General features: G+C 38.4%; 1 long non-coding RNA gene across 1 annotated transcript; it reads right to left on the reverse strand.

Moving 5' to 3' along the window:
* Nucleotides 1–11,863: 11,863 nt before the first annotated feature.
* On the reverse strand, nucleotides 11,864–16,859 carry LOC110053688 (uncharacterized). Its single transcript, XR_002297154.2, has 3 exons — nucleotides 16,475–16,859; nucleotides 13,332–13,478; nucleotides 11,864–12,467 (listed from the first exon to the last, which is right to left on the reverse strand). It is a non-coding gene; the product is annotated as an uncharacterized LOC110053688 (long non-coding RNA).
* Nucleotides 16,860–16,934: the final 75 nt, after the last annotated feature.

Genomic DNA, 16,934 nt, shown 5'->3' on the forward strand with positions numbered 1-16,934 from the left:
ATCCCGGAACATGCCGGAACATTTCGGAACATCCCGGAACATCAAATAATTATGAGAATTATGAGAAAAACATGTAAAATTAAATTTTCGAAACTAAAATAAACAAAAATAAACTGGTATCAGCTCGAAATATATATATGTTATTTGCCGGCTGGGAGGTCCGTATAGTGGTGAACCGACCCTAAGCCGGCAAATAACATGTTTATTTTTTTTTCCTGCAGTAAATTGGTTTTACAGATTACAAATGGATTTGTTTACGCAACTCTTGTCATTGAATCGGCTTGCGCACCGTCTACTAACGATTTGTAAAAAATCCTGGCAACGAGCGAATAACTCAGATAGTGGACAAAGAAAGAGGTATCAAAGACCAAATATTTTTCGAACTAAGTTGCACTTATTTCACCAGTTAAGGTGGCCGAACACAGTTTTCAAGAGCCTATGCCTAATTCACCATTACTTTTAAGCTATTTATGCTTTGGCACTCGTTTTTTGCAAGAGTCAAGGTTAACCACAGAAAAGTTTATTCTCGCATTTTGGCTAAGGTGTGTACTGTTGCCATGGCAACGGGGCTGGTTAAAAACAAGGCTTAAAAAATGGTTTTTGTTTATTTAAAAAAAATCCAGTCGTTAGATTTTTTTCATCTTTTGCCCACTACGAATTGACATTAAATCCCTTCTGTCAACACTGTTCTAATAAAATTTTGACATAGGCTATTTTCGTAATTCGCCGTAAATCGTTTTCACCGCATGTTCTGTATTATTAAAAATTCCCTATGTCAAAATTCAGATTTTTTTCGATAGATCATTCACGTGGTTTCTGAACTATTTTTTTGCCAAATTTCTTGAAATTCTAACGACTGGATCGTCAGAAATCCGCAAGTTTCTGCAAAAGCAATCAGTCTCAATTTTTCGAGCAACTGCGCATGCGCTGCATTTAACTGGGTTCTTTCGGTAACAAAGAGAAAGCTGAGAATTGCTGGTTTCTTTGCGTCGTTACCTTTTCTAAAATATCTTTGTAATAAAAGACTAAAGCCATCAATACACTGCATTCAATAATAGAGAAAAAACAGCACAGATAGTGCGGGTGTTGAGTAAATAAAATGATCGCTCTTTGCAATCCTTGTGCGCGCGCTCAATTGCACCAGCAAAAGCGCGCGCGAAAACTGTGTTCGGCCACCTTAAGTTCTCCAAAATGTTTTTGCGGTGTAAAATTTCGTGCGAAATTTGAAGTTTTACTACAACAACAATTTCTGTCAGTCGTTGCTTTTAAAATCTTTTGAAATCAGGCTTTTCTACCGTAAATTGTATAGCAGAAAGCGAGGAAATTCCACAGTTGTATTCCACAGAAATTCTCCTAAATACAGCAACGATTAGAGAGGTAAACTTGACTGACATTGACTCAAATTTTACGGCGAGAGAAACACAGGATTACGCGCCATTACAGCGCCAAGCTACAAACAACCAAGCAAACTCTCACAGCTTCAAAACAGTCAATTGAATTTACTTACAGTGACTTTCCTTGCCATTTTAAAGTGAACAGAGATAAACTTGCGTTGACTAATCGTCGATGGATGTGTAAAAAAGGCAAAAGATTGACGATTACCGCTAACTTTTAGGGGCGAAATTTCGGCAGCGGGGAAAAAATCCGGCCTGTGGGCCGTATCGTAAAAAGCTGAACCGGTCAGGTGCGTATGATTAGCCAATCAAATTCGAGGATTTAGGATTCCGGCCCGCTCAGATGCTTAAGACAAAAATTTAAAAAAAGATATTTTGGGGGGTAGGGGAGTCTGTAGAGGAGGGGTAGGGAGCTTTGAGTATTCCTTCAACTGACCACAATGGGTCCAGGCTCCTCTTCTTTTGCGCCAATTTCGTCGCGGAGCTTTACAGCACAAACATGGACGATTCGGACGAATGCCAGGTAATTCACTGCGTTTCCTTTGTTGATCCCTGATTTCTTCAACATCTGAGGTGTTCGTAGGAGCATCATACAGCTTGTTAAGTCAGTCGCCATAGTTTTGTCACTGTTTCGTCTTCGTGTTACAATTATCATCCCCAGTTTCGCGATCTTCGCTGGGAACGCCTGGCACTATGACCCACCAAGTGCAGACTCGGCCTTTCCGGTCAAAGATTAGAGCAGTGCGTTCACGCGCGTACTTCGTATGTTTGGTCTACTTTGGTGGCGTTCGAATGGCTCGATAGAAAACTAAGTTTGATCTACACGTGAAGTTGAACTAGCGATGAATAGATTATAGCCTACGGTAAAAGTGTTTTTAATTAATTAAGAATTATCTTGTACTGGAGAAAACATTTTCCAGGAAAGGCATTTGAACTGTTGGCGACACTTAGAATTCAATTTCAGATCGCCAACGCGATATGATAATAATAATTATAGTAATAGTTATAATAATTGTAAGAAATAGTAATTCTTATCGAGTTCATTCAAATTCTTCACTAAAACTTTACGTGATAATTATTTACAGCACAAAACTATTTACAATAACAATTCTAATAGAGTCGTTAATAATTGTAACAATAATAATCATAATACAGGAGCCATAGTCGGGGACGGAGACCGTAAGTCTTGGGATCCGCGCGTACCTATGATATGGGACAATTTTTCTATTTTTAGAACAAATTGCGCCATCCTGACGTCATATATCCGCGCGGATCCACGCACATGTCGGGGGCTCTCGCGCGGATGTTGTCACGTTGCGTGATCAAATGGTGGTGAGGGTTGCAAGATTCTCTTGCAGATTTTTCACAGCGATGGCAGGGAATAAGGCAGGGAATGAGAACCAGAGCTCTTTTATGTAGTGTTATGCTCTGAGCTTATGGAAAAGGTGTGTTTTCAGGGTCGAAAACAAGATTTCAATTTCGCGCTGTGAATGAATAATATCTGTTCGCGCTAGTTGTACGAGTAATTAGATTTTGCGTTTGTTCTGTAAAGAAAAGTTATGTAAGAAAACTCTTTACTCTGGTATCGAGTTAATTTGTGAGTTTGCCAAACAATGCTTAATCATAACCAAACCATGTTTTTGATAGTTTCTTATTGTTTCTGTTTATTTGGCGAGTTTGTAAAAGGTTTTGAAAGGAAAGTCTGACGCGTACAAGTAGCTCATTTGCATAGTTCAGCGCGTGCACTTTCAAATCCGAGTCGGTGTTTTCAATTGTCAACAAATCTTGAGAAAGATTTCTTTCGTTGTCTGTTGTGCTGAGATGCTGCAGCAATTTTCACCAAGACCAAAAGGCTACTAACATCATGTGTGTATCTTTAATATAGTGAAATTTTTCACTGCGAAAATAAAATAGACAAGGAGTTTTGATAACCCAACCAACAAAATCGAAATCGTTTATATTCGAGTTGATTGAAAAAAGCGTCATCGTAACTTTGCTGATTATTTCTGCTGTATTCACATATTTTCAGCTGTTTTTAATATGTTCTCAAACATTTATCAACCTTAAACATATTTAAAAACTAGAGATATTATATGAGTTCGATGTACGTTTTCGCACGAAAGTGGGGAAGTCCAATTTGTCGTGTTTTTCTGACTGTACAAAACACGCATCGGCGGGCGCTCTTATTCATCGACAACAGACAATTTATTGGATTTTTTACACAAACAAAACTGAGCAGCATCTACAGACATAAACTTTATTGTCACTTATTGGGCCTTGATAAAACATCCAGCGTTACTTACAATTCAGGCGAAACTCAAACTTACAATAATTTTTTTTACTTTTCGGTCGAGATAGACTCTGGCGAAATCCTCGCAAGCGTGTTGCAAGAGGAGAGAAACTTTGAAGTCCTGAAACGCTGCTATATCCGCGTGTGCCGCACGGGATGGCGCAATTTGTTCTAAAATTAGAAAAATTGTCCCATATCATTGGGACAGCCCCAATAAAAAATAGAAAAATTGCCCCATATCACTGGGACAGCCCCAATACTAGAAATGGCGCGCGCTTACGGTCTCCGTCCCCGATTATGGCTCCTGTCACAATAGTAATCATAATTATAATCATAATCGTAATATATTAACTCTTGGTCTTTGGCCATCGTAGCTTGATTAAAAATATAAAACAAACAGCGGTGATCTGAAACATTTTAAAAGCATGCGTTTTATGATTTTTGTTGTAGAAACCGTCGTCGAGTTTCCTTAAACTTCTGAAGGCTCTTGTCAAGTGGCTGTTGCGAGATATCTTCAAAAGGAGTTGTAAGGTCTTCCTGATTTGAAACCATGTTGTAAGAAATTTTATAAATTTAATTGTTTAAGTCATATTTCGCTTATTTTAACGGTAGCACTTGCATGAGTTTCTTTGTCGAAGTTATTCAGTGTAGATTTCAATTGAAAACAAGTAGTTTTGTGTCGTTTGTCGCCGATAACCTCACGGCTAAATGTAATCGACAAATCACTTAAAGCAGCTTGTTTAAGAGACTATCCATGCACTATGTGGAAATTTTTACGGTGTCTGGAAAACCCGAATAGCGAATAGCGAATAGTCGCGAATAGTGAATAGCGAATAGCCCCGAATAGCGAATAGCCCCGAATAGCGAATAGCGAATAGTCCTGAATAGTGCGAATTGTCGCGAAAAGTGGCGAATAGCGACCAATAGTCGTCAATAGTCATCCCTGATCTGATATCCTGCGTTAATTAATTATCCAAATAAGCAACAGAATTTCAGTGAATTTATTACCTTTTCTCCGGACTCAGGATAGGGCTGTCCATCGCCGACATTAAGACTTGAACAGAGAACACCAGGATAACCTAATAAAGACATATTTACGCTTTTGCAGTGGTTAAAACACTCAGAAGAAATTACGTTTAGAAACACCTTTTGTCCTGATAAGCGTCTGTGCTTTTTAGCGGGAAAATCCCATCCTACGTTGCTCCGAGGTTGACTGCGAGATACTGGGTAACCTATTTGCTACGATTTGCCACTATTTGCCACTATTTGAGACTGTTCGCTACTATTCCCACTATTCGAGACTATTCGCATTATTCGTACTATTCGCTATTCGCTGTTGGGGACTATTCACTGTTCGCTGTTCGCGACTATTCGCTATTCGCTATTCGCTATTCGGGTTTTCCAGACAATTAATGCCCCTCGAGTATCTTACAACTTTGTGGGGAAATTTATTTTTGAGTGAAATTTTCCACCAAAAACTCTTCTGCATATCTTTTTGTACAACATCTGCTTATTTACCTGAGAATTCTTGCGTATTCAAATAAGACATCGTGAACTGATGACAACTAGGTCTTTCACATCTTATGCGCCTCTTATCTGTGAATCAATTAAGCAATGCAAGAGGAAGCCATGTGCAATACACTCTTATAGATATAGATTAACAACGTCGATGTGGCTAAGCAGTACCATAAAACTTCTAAGTTATTTTTGTCACTTGACGTGACGACTAAAAAGATAATAACAGCTTCCCAGACAGCGGGGTAAATACGTTCCACAAATTAAACAAGCAGGAAAATGCAAAGCAGTCATAAGTTGATGAGGAATATCCATATGTTTTTCATTCTACCGAGTTCGCAATTTCTATTATTTAACACATATTTGTACTGAAATTAAAGCAACTTTGTGAGCTTACGTTCAACATTAATTGCGAAGATCCTTTTTAAACTCGTGGTTACGGGAAGGGTAGAAACGTGTTTGTTGTGGAGACTCCGATATGCAAATGTGTCACTCACTCACTCAGGTGTAGACACTGTTCGTAATTAGTCGGCCCGAACGAGAGCGCCCGAGTCCGACGCCATGTTGGAATAGTGACCGAGCCCGACGCCATATTGGAATAGTAACCGAGCCCGCCGCCATATTGGAATAGTAACCGTCCAGTCAGTTCGAGACTACTACTCAATGCGTGCACGCATTGCGCCAGCCCGAATATTGATGATTTTGTAGCTTTTACACGACAATTAATATCAGGTGTTTCGCTAAATTGAAGTGGAGTTGACTTCGAATGTTCGAATTAGCACTATGACAAACTTGAAGGCTGAATTTCATGAGCATTTGAGTCGTCCAGGCGTTCAAAATGACCAGGAGATGTGCATTTGTTTGCTGGAAAGTGACCTAAGAATGATTAAATCTCATGCTGATGTGGTAAGCTTTGATGAGAATGTGTCTTATTCCTCGACCTTAATGAACTTATATGAGCGAAACGAACAACTTTTAATGAACGAAACAGCTATTGGAAACAGGACAAACATCGGCACCATTGTGTAATATTGTAATTTCATTTGATCTGAACTCTTAGTGGGATGTGAAATGCACATAAACTTGGAAAGAAATTCTCAAATACTTGATTTTCAAAGCTTGAATGATTTTTACCCTGTCTTTTGTTTACACTTTTGCTTCCTGATTGAAAAGATAACAAAGGGAAAGAAACCCCTTGTAAGCTTGTCCCCAATTAGTAGTTAAGAGCCAGTGCCCATAACTATGGACCAAACAACGGCACAAGTCGAAAAATCGATTTTGCTCATTTTTTGCCCATAGATTACCCCTAGCTAGTAAACAAACGGACCATAGTTAGTTTCTGCTAATGCAGCTTTTTTGGGGAGAAATTTGCGAAAAACGATTTTGCCCCGATTGAGCTCAAAATCTACTTCCTGTTATGCTAAATTTTCTGAAAATTTGATTGCTTTGCGCGTCGCACAGCAGCTACTTAAGAATCTTTTAATGGTCTTTACATTCAGCTCAGGTCTTCATGGTATGATTGAGCGAAAAATAAAATAAATCGAGGTTTCTTTTGAGCCCGAAACGAGATCGAACAGAAACGCAAAATATTACGATGTGTTGCAAACGAATTATAGCACTAAAAAATCGCCATATTTTTCTATGGGCTATAACTTTAAATGCCATAAAAACACTTTCTACGGGTTAACTGTACACCCACCTGTTTGAAAATCAAAAAATATCTCTGGGCAAATGGTTTTAAGTCGCCCGCCTTGGCCTGTGCTTCTCATAGATTTTTCCCTGAACCGTCGTGAGAATGTAAACAATTGCGTGACGCGGGCGGTCACCGTGAATACATTATTCGTTTCCAACAAACCGCAGATGGCTATCTTAGAACATTTGGGTGAAAAAAGAAACACAATGGACCACTTTTAACTTTAATATTTTGAAAGTCATCGCTTTGGAAATTTCGTTAATTAAAAACGTCAATTAAAAGCAATTTTCTTGGAGTTCGGATGTTACTGCTATGTCGTTTTAAGCTGTCGTTCTTTCTTTGATCATTTTAATTACAAGAGCGAGTTCTAGAAAGAAAATCGTTCTAAGTTCATTTGTTAAGCGTAATGACAAGTTGATATTGTTGATTTGTATTGTAGCCTTACGTGATCTGAAGGAACGCTACAGTGATTCAATTTGTATTTGTTGATTGATTTCGACGGATCGATTTTCGGTTAAACCTTTTTATTTGTACTAACACATTTAGTGCCTTTTCTCCTTCTAAAAAGTTGGAAAAAGTAAAGTAAACAAATCCTAAAAGTTTAAATCATAAATAAGAGGCATCGACATTGCGAGTGTCTCGGTAAGCTGTTAATTTGAACAATTACTGTGCTGGACGGATTGCTTTCCAGGTTACGCACGTATTATACATATAGTTCATTGTGCGCGAATGTTTCTGTTTCAAACAACTGAAATGCTCAATGCTTTTTTTTCTTTTTTTCTTCAGTCTTAAAACTTAAGGTTAGAGTTAAGCTAAACCCTAAACTGTTTTGGCGGCCAACCTATTTTTGGCTAATTGCTTAATCAAATTATATATATATATTTCATTGAAATTCGCTCTTCCGTGACCGACTTCCGCGAACAAAACAAGATGGCTGTTCGCTGTTCATTTAAGACTACAATCCTGGTCAAAAGTGTTGGGACAGTTACGGCAGATGACTTCACAGGCAGCCTATCTTAAGACCAAAACCGCGCAAGCCCGCCTACCCCCCTCCCCCTGTCAATGTTGATAAAAATCTTGAAGAAAAAAAATCCTTGACAATAGCTTCAGAATAGCCACGTTTGAAGAATTGTTCGCCTCCTAGAACAGTATTCTCGAACTAAAGAGACGAGAAGATAGATATTCACGTCTTATTCCAATAATAGCGATTTTTCAGCAATCGCGTTTGGTTCCAACACAACTGTCTAACCACTTTCTATTGTCCCTTTTTCCTTTTTTCCCACATCCGATCTAGTTTTTACAATAGCTTCGTTTTCATGCAACATTGCCAGGGGGGAGGGGGGTCAATTGTACTTGCTTCTATTCATCTTTTGTTCTAAAACTTTAAGGACGTAGTTGAAATCGAGGGTTTTAGCGCGCAAAAGGGGGAGGTGTCCCAACAACTTATGGCCTGGATTGTAGGTTTACACGAGAGGAAATTGTTCCGGATTCGTGATGAATTCGGAACGTTTCAGTGCCGGATTGATTTTGCCGTTTACATAAAAGTGGACGAATCTGAAAAAAAAAAAACTCCCCGGAATTTAAAGTGGGAACTTTGAATCCGAAAACTTTTGAATCTGGAGAGTTTTGTCGTGTAAACAATTTTCTCTCGAATCCGCATATTTTTCCGCCTGTGATCTTTTGAGTTTGCGGTGGAACGAAAATGGCGGATTACATGATCCAGTCGTCTACGTAGTCGAGTCGTAGGCACATTGATGGCCATTTGATGGCGGTCGCTGGGTGATTACCTCGTGCTGATTCAGGTGTAGATAATCACTTTTATAATACTGCGCAGATGACGACGATGGCACGATCGAAAACCTCGACGGTTCTAGATATTAAGTAAAGACCAGAATAACTTCCTGGAGGGACCTGACATGATGGACAACAGTACCTTGGTCAGCGAGTCGAAAGAAAACTTCAGACTGTCTCAACCTACCCCTAGCCTTATTTTCGGAGGCATTTTGTTTCTCGTTGTCGAGGCAACAAACTGCTTGTTAACCATTCCATCATGAATGTGCCCGGAGTTATCGTCGTGTGTAAGCGGTTAAGAGTCCGAATATCCTTTCACTGTAAACCCCTACTAATCCGAATACTCTAAAATTGATGAATCCGGGAACTTTTACGAATCCAAAAAAAACTCATTTAGTGTAAACCTAGTCCTAGATCGACCACTGTAATGTTTATTTGTCTACCAGTGTTATGATCTGCAAATTTCAGTTAATTGATCAAACAACCAAAGTAGAAAAGATGGAGTTTTTCCCAGTATGATCTAAACTTAAACGCAATTTCTTCCTGGGCTAATTCAATTCAAGAAATTCCAGGTTTTCTAGCTGAGTTTGAGCATATTGTGTAGGTACAAATTTTCTACACAGCTAGAAGAGCTGAGATGCCATCACGCAGTTAGTAGTTTATAGAAATTATGGTATTTCCACTTGACTTTATTTGTCAGTCAATGATTCAATTGCCATAAACCATAGAGGATTGGTTAAGTGTATCTCTAAAACTGCCACTATATTGTAAGTTATCGGTGAAATCAATAAAATAAACAAGTGTTAAAATCATTTCCCGGAGTACTGTAGCAACGTTCTTTATCAGGGATGTCGTGGGTGTTGCAATGCAAATGAAAAAACATATATATTTATACTAACTTAAACAAAAAAAAAAAACATTTTCCATTATTTTATCCACACAACGTTTCAAAAATTGCTTTCATCGGATTGCTGGAAACGAATATTTTACTCGAGATTGGCTATCCGCGTCACGCAATTGTTTACATTCCAACGGCGGATTTTGGGCAAAATCTATGAGAAACACAGGCCAAGACGGGCGACTTGAAACCATTTGCCCAGAGATGTTTTTTGATAGCCTAACAGGTGGGTGTATATTTAACCCGTAGAAAGTGTTTTTACGGTATTTAAAGTTATAGCCCATAGAAAAATATGGCGATGTTTTTAAGCAATAATTCTCTTGCCACACACTGTAAAATTTTGCGTGTCAGTTTGATCTCTTTTCGGGCTCAAAACTAACTTTGATTTATTTTATTTTTCGCTCAGTCATACTACGAAGACCTGAACTGAATATAAAATCCATTGAAATATTCTCAAGTAACTGTTCTGCGGAGCGCGAAGCAATCAAATATTCGGAAAATTCAGCAAAACCGGAAGTAGATTTTGAGCCCAATCGGGTCGAAATCGTTTTTGGCGTATTTCTACCAAAGAAAGCTGTATTAGCAGAAACTAACTATGGTCCGTTTCTATTCTTACTAGGACCTATCTATGGACAAAATACAAGCGAAATCAATTTTTCGACTTGTGCCATTGATAGGCGATTTAAGTCCATTTTTGTAGGCATTCACTCTTAATACTAAATACATTGACACTTCAATAAAGCTGTTATTATTATTGTTGGAACACATATTGATGGGTCGACAGATTTTTCGGATCAACACTGAAAATGCTTGCTAGAGTCTACTTATTTTGATGTATTTTACGTGCAATATATATAGAGACATTTCCTTTAGGATGGTGCAATACACATTCGAAAAGTGTGGAGCAACGCCTTTCAGAAGTGCTATCGGCTGCTACAGCAATATTCCAGATTTAAAGAAAGATATACTGTATAATTTACTGGTGATGATCGGTCAATGGTACAATAAGGATGTAAACGATGGGTTGATTTTGTTGAACCGAAACAAGCGAAGTGAGTCTGGGAGAACCATTGAAGAACTCTCACTGGAATTTGTTCCGCAGACTTCCAAATGCAATTTTCAAAATTTTCTGCTTAAAGCCAACCAGCAATTTCTAGAAATACTACCGACAACCTATACATTGCATCTTCCAATCCCGCAGTATTTATAACATACATGTAGCCGCCAACCAACACTTACTTCTCTTTCGATTTAGATAAAAGTCGAAGATTAATCCTTTAGAATTACATGATAATCAAATTTGTTAGACTCACAGAGTTTTTCAAAGGTTTGGAAATCACCAGTGCAACAAACATTCTGTGCAATACTGAGTAGTGTCGAAAATATGACCGCATGACATTATCTGCGGACCGCTTAAGGAAACCATCCTTTTCGCTTATCCGACGAATTTCACTACGAACTTTGAGAAAAATTTACATTTGTTATTTGGAGTTACGACTTAAAATGTGTGACAATGTGAAATCGATAACTGCATGAAATGTTTCCTTCCGACTTGCTTCCCGCAGCTTCAACTGAAGTCCAAACAATTCTACGATTTTTTCAATCGATCGAAGCCAGTTTTTTGGTTGAGCTCTCTATAATCACAGTATAAGTATAGGCCAGACCAATTCTTAAATAGAACTGAGTCAAAACAAGCTTTACGTCCATTGAGTTGATTGCAGAAAATAAAACACAAGCTGGATTTACTAGAACAACCACACCTTGACGAAATACATTCTCGCTAAGGACGAATGTAAACGGGCTATAAGCACCGTGCATGGGAATCTCGTGTTTAGGTGACTAAATTACCATCCAACTGACTCAAAGCACTTCTCGAGTAATCTTTCCTGCTTTTTGTTTGTCTGCTCCTCCACTTAGTATATTACTTGCCATTCCTAATAGACAAGCAGCTCGCCCGCAAAGAAGTCTTCCCCGTCGTCACTGAAATATTGCAAATTGCTCTCGAAGCTCTTGAAAGCAGTGAGTTCACAGTTGTGGAACGAGCTAAATCCAAGTTTATTTCGGAGTCTCCTAAATCGAAACTTAACCCTGACTCCAGTGACGAAAATGAAATGTTTTCGAAACAAACATTGGACGTTTCAGTCCCAGAAATATCTTGGATCTTGGAACGGTTAGTTTTGTTTTCCATTTTCGCGAGAAAATACAGAGAGCTGACTGACTGAGGCGCTATTGTGTTTGGTTCCTGGGTAGACGTCATCAGCAACCCCCGCCACAGACTCCCTAAACGCGGTCACGCTTTTTTCAAGCCCGACTTGGAAAGGGCACAGAAAATCGAGGATCCAAGCAAATTCAAACATTTTTCCGCCCAAATTCTTCGAATAACAAGTGGATTCGTTTCAGCAAAAAACATATGAGTGGTTAGGTGCACTATTGAACTAAAATGTCTCTGAGCAAAAAATATGATATAAGATACTAGATCTTACTAAAACTACAATGAATATTACATAGTTATACATGTAGTTCACCACAAAATTCTTTGTCTGACACAACAATTGACTGAGCTATATAGAGATGGTAATGTTTTGCTTAAATGCTTAATGCTTAATGGTTTGCTTAAATTCTGATAAATAACTGAATGAGTGATACAGTGTAAGTAAGAGATAAGATTGTGGCTACCACGAGCAATTTTTTGAAGCTGACATTGGGTTGTCAGCTGTTTATCTTTTGCAAGTCAATAGTCCGTGGCCATGAAAATGTACACGTGGTGTCTTATCATTCAGTCATCTGGAAAGGAACCTATAAGATTTTTCTTTTTCTCCTCATAGAGATCTGATGAGCCAGAAGAAAATGGGGGAGCACTCGCAAATGAAGACGAGGAGTCACTACCTGGAAAAGAGAACAGACAGAAGGAAAATGAAAATCTGAATGGTAGAGGATCAGAACAGCCATCCAAGAAACGAAAGGAAGACTAATCTACCCCACAATTTGAAGTAAAAAGGCCATCACCTGGAAAGAAAAAGGCCTGTTTATTTGTTCATCAACTGTACATCTAATTTGGTAAAAAATTAAAAACGATCTCTGGCTGAAACGATTAAAAAAAATTACAAGAGACTTCATAAACATTCACCTTGTGCACCTAATCCCTTCCTCTCTCTTTTTTGTCCTTTCTTCTTATCTCCCCTCCCCCACCCCCGGTTTGTCTATAATATGTATCTGGAGAAAAATAAAACAGGTTGAAATTGTGATTGCACTTTTTATCTCTCACTTATGCTTCTCATCACACACAAGATGACAACAGTTTAATTGAATCAAAGATATTGTTTTCTTGCTCTGGAATCATGATTTTAAAAACTATAAAAACACATCTTTCAAGGAATTCTTCAGCTGTTCATGAACGTTACCAACTCACGGGACATTCAGTGGATTGTAGCAAAACAAAAGTCATTACCACAGAAAGCAACACGTTCAAACGCCGCGTAAGGGAGGCAATCGAGATCAGATTACGTAAGCCCTCTTCGAACAGACAATGGCTTCGAATTAGCTAGCATTTATGACACCATCTTAGCCACCTCGAGACCATGATAAACATATAATCCTTCTTAACATTCAAATTTGTATTGTGGCTGACGAAGTTTGGTAGGTCCAAACGAAATATCTCACATTTAAGATTTTAAATTGCGTTCTGAGTACAGACTGAAATTATTCTCTAAAAAATATTTATAGTTTTTAAAAACAGTTTAATTGTTTTACCTTTAAGGATGCTATGATCGATGAGCATTGCATTCAAGGAAGGGCTCAAGACTCCACCTCAGGCCATGGACCAGAATATAATTGGTGCAAACCAAGATGTAAGACAGGTAGGTTTATCCTGAACAGCATTAATGTCTTGCTTATCATCTAAAGTTATTTCAAGAAAATACAGTGATACATTTTTAGAACATTTTTTTTTGTCACCTGCTTTGTTTCTCTCTCAGGTTTTTCATAATGTTGTGAGCATGTGGACGGCCAAGGAGACAAGAGAATCTTAGTTATGATCGATCCAAGGAGGATGCAGCCTGGGCACAAAAAGACATCAGTCAAAATGGTAAATAATTGCGAAAGTCAAAGGAAGTAGTGTTTGGATTATTTGCCGAAACTTTAACAAAAGGAACTCGCAGCTAAACTCGACGGAAATTTTGCAGCTAAAATGAAACTGCACACGTCATGTTATATACGCACGGCCGTGCTTATATTTAACAAATAAAGAAGCCGAAGCCGTGTATTACATTGTGATAAAACACGACGGGCATATTAGAGCACAACTGAAATGTAGAAAACACGAGCCGCAGGCGAGTGTTTTCTACATTTCTCCAGTGTTCTCAAATGGCCGGAGTGTTTTATCGCAGTGTAATACACGGCTTAGGCTTCTTCACTTGCTCTATGATATAGAGGTAATGTAGCGAAAAACATAAAACACGCTTTTTCTATATTTTATACTCTGATAAAACATGTTTTTGACCAATCAGAGCGCGCGCAGGGTGCTATCTATATTATAAAGAGATTTCTACCATGATGACTCAATAGGAATAAGGTAGGACCAGCGCGCGCTATATAGTAAAACATTTTCTTTCTTAAAAGAAAGAAACATTGAAAGTGACAAATTAAAAATTGAGCTAGGTTTAATGGGGTGTTCTCTTAGCTTACACCTTAAGTAAAACCTCGATTAAAAACGTTTCCCCTGCCCCTCTACTAGATGTTCTCTTGTCCCTCAAGCTTTTCCAGTATCTGCTGTGCAAATATCTGGGGGTAGTGCACAGTCGGAAATTTGCTCAAACACATGGAGACCACCCAGCAACACATTACATGTATCCAAAGGTAACGAAAACCGTAAACTGAGATTCGACACCTTGCCTTTTTAGAGACAAATCAGAATTTAAATCGCCCATGATTACTATGTTTTTTCGCGTAGACCAAACCTCCTCTAACATGACATTAAACGTATCATAGAAGGAGAGATCAAGCGGTGGTCTGTACACACAAGCAAATAGCCATGATTGCGATTGGCTTCGTACATTTATCCAAACACCTTCGATGGTATGAGGGACTTGCATTCTAACCTCTTCGTAGGCTGACAAAGAATCTTTGTACATGGCGGGCGGACGTGCCTTGAAACTATCCATGGTTCTTTTAGTTTCTCTGTTGCTCTTATCGAGTATTTTTAATCTCAGAAGAGATCTTCGTGTACCTGGTCATCGCAATGTGATCATATCAGGAGCTCCAGGACAAGAACCAACACGAAACAACCCACTGCTAAGTAAGTTTACTCTAACGAGCGGAGGCCATGTTGATTTCATGCGACTTAAAGTAAAGAGATACTTTGGTCTCCGGGTCAGCCGCTATCCCAACACCGATTCTACATTCCAACTACGTAGATTATTTATCAGTGGAGACATTTGTCCAAACCCTGGACCCTTACCAAAACCGAGCTGCCAGAAATGCTTAAGAACGATAGCAATAAATCACCGATAGCAGCCGGTAACGGTTGTTTTGTTCTTTCTTTATCTCGTTAGTTATCCACGGCAATTTGTTTTCTCTCTTTCTGACTTTCCTGGTTGAGATGTGGTTAGACGCGATTTCCTGGTAGATGTGTTGCCATGCCCATACTTGATCCTCTAGGTCATCAAAAATCTCGCATACACTCCAAGGGGCACATTCGATGTCGTTTTTAAATTTTTGCTGGTCGAATTTCTTGTAGTTGTTTACGGTTTTCGTTACCAATGGATTTTTCTTCTTTCTCATTCGCAAATTTGCATAGACAAAACTGTGATCAGATATTCCCAGGTGGGCGACTCCAGCTGTTGTGATGCTCTCCGCATGGCTAACAATTAGCCTCAAAAACATTAGACCAAATACAGTTCGAGAAAGAGGCGTGCCTTATTAAATCTAAGAATAGTGCATTTTTATATTTTTAAAATACTCTTTTTATACTTAATTTTAATAGAAATGTAAATTTTAAGTCATTTTAAATTATCTTTTAGTAGCTTTTGAATCCTAACGATGTATTTTTAATAATTTTAGATTTTAGTTTTTAGGTATATATTTTATGGCAGGTCCACACCAGCCCTCTGGGTTGCCAGACGCAGACCTGCCTCATCAAAAATATATGTATGTATGTATGTATGTATGTAGGGTCTGTTCTCTCTCCTCCGCAGAGATTAGAAACGTTTCTTATACAAAGGCGCTGTGCGAGGTGAGCGCAGGCGTAAAGTCCGATTGGATCGATCGGGTGGAGAACCTCGGGCAGATGCATGTCGATTTCTCGTACATCGTTTTCCTTATCTCGTACATCGATAGATTTCTCGGCTTTGCCTAAATTTGACAGCTTGGAACATTATTAATTATGCCGCTACAATTTACATTCTTTATTTCATTTTATTTTTTTTTATTTTATTTTATTTTATTTTATTTTACTTTAGTTTATTTTATTTTATTTTATTTTATTTTATTTATTTTATTTTAGTTTAGTTTATTTTAGTTTATTTTAGCTTATTTTAGTTTATTTTAGTTTATTTTAGTTTATTTTAGTTTATTTTAGTTTATTTTCATTTTGGGACACACAAAGGCAACCTGTCGGGGCGGGAATATGTCGAAATGCAGGAGAAAGTATTGGGCAAGAAGAAGTTGGAGAGAAAAAGAGGAGCCCCAAATGGCTCCATGAAAGCTGCCTCCTGACTGAACAGAGAAAATCGTTTGTATTCTGACCAATCGGCGTCCAGCAGGTCTAAGTCCGTTTCGTTTGTGCTAATGCAAAATCTATACAAAGGTAGATCGTTCACCATATCTGTTTTGCTTGTTCGCGTTTCGGTGACAATTCCTCTCAAGGACAAAAAAAGTAGGAAGATCGAATGCCATACCCTATTTTGAAGTCCTCGCTTCCTCTCCATTTTTTTCTTCTTCAATTTTTCCAGTCGTTTCGACTTTCCCTCGGATCCACCGACAGTCCCTAGGTCCAAGGGATTTTATGAATGGGGGATATTTAGCTTCTGGCTTGGACATAGAAGAAAATCTACTAAGAAAAGAATCATTTTCCATGGTACAACATTTTTAAACTCAAGTTAGATTAGCCCTTGATTGCGACACTAAAAGAACTAAAAATTAAACCGCTGAAAATCGCTTGGTTGAATAAATTTCATTTTTTGAATACTATTAAAAACGATGTCACTGCGGGAATAAAGAGTATCAGTAATATGCCTGCTGATTCATGAGACTGTGTTGTATGCATTAAGATTGGTTTGCATTATTAGGTAAGTAGTGCGTCACTTTAATGCGAAAAGCCTAAATTTGCCGTCTTCTATCGGTTCAATTAGCTCTCCT

Source organism: Orbicella faveolata, unplaced genomic scaffold (genome assembly GCF_042242905.1).
Source record: "Orbicella faveolata isolate gen_17 unplaced genomic scaffold, um_ofav_v1 contig_4, whole genome shotgun sequence".
NCBI lineage: Eukaryota > Metazoa > Cnidaria > Anthozoa > Scleractinia > Merulinidae > Orbicella > Orbicella faveolata.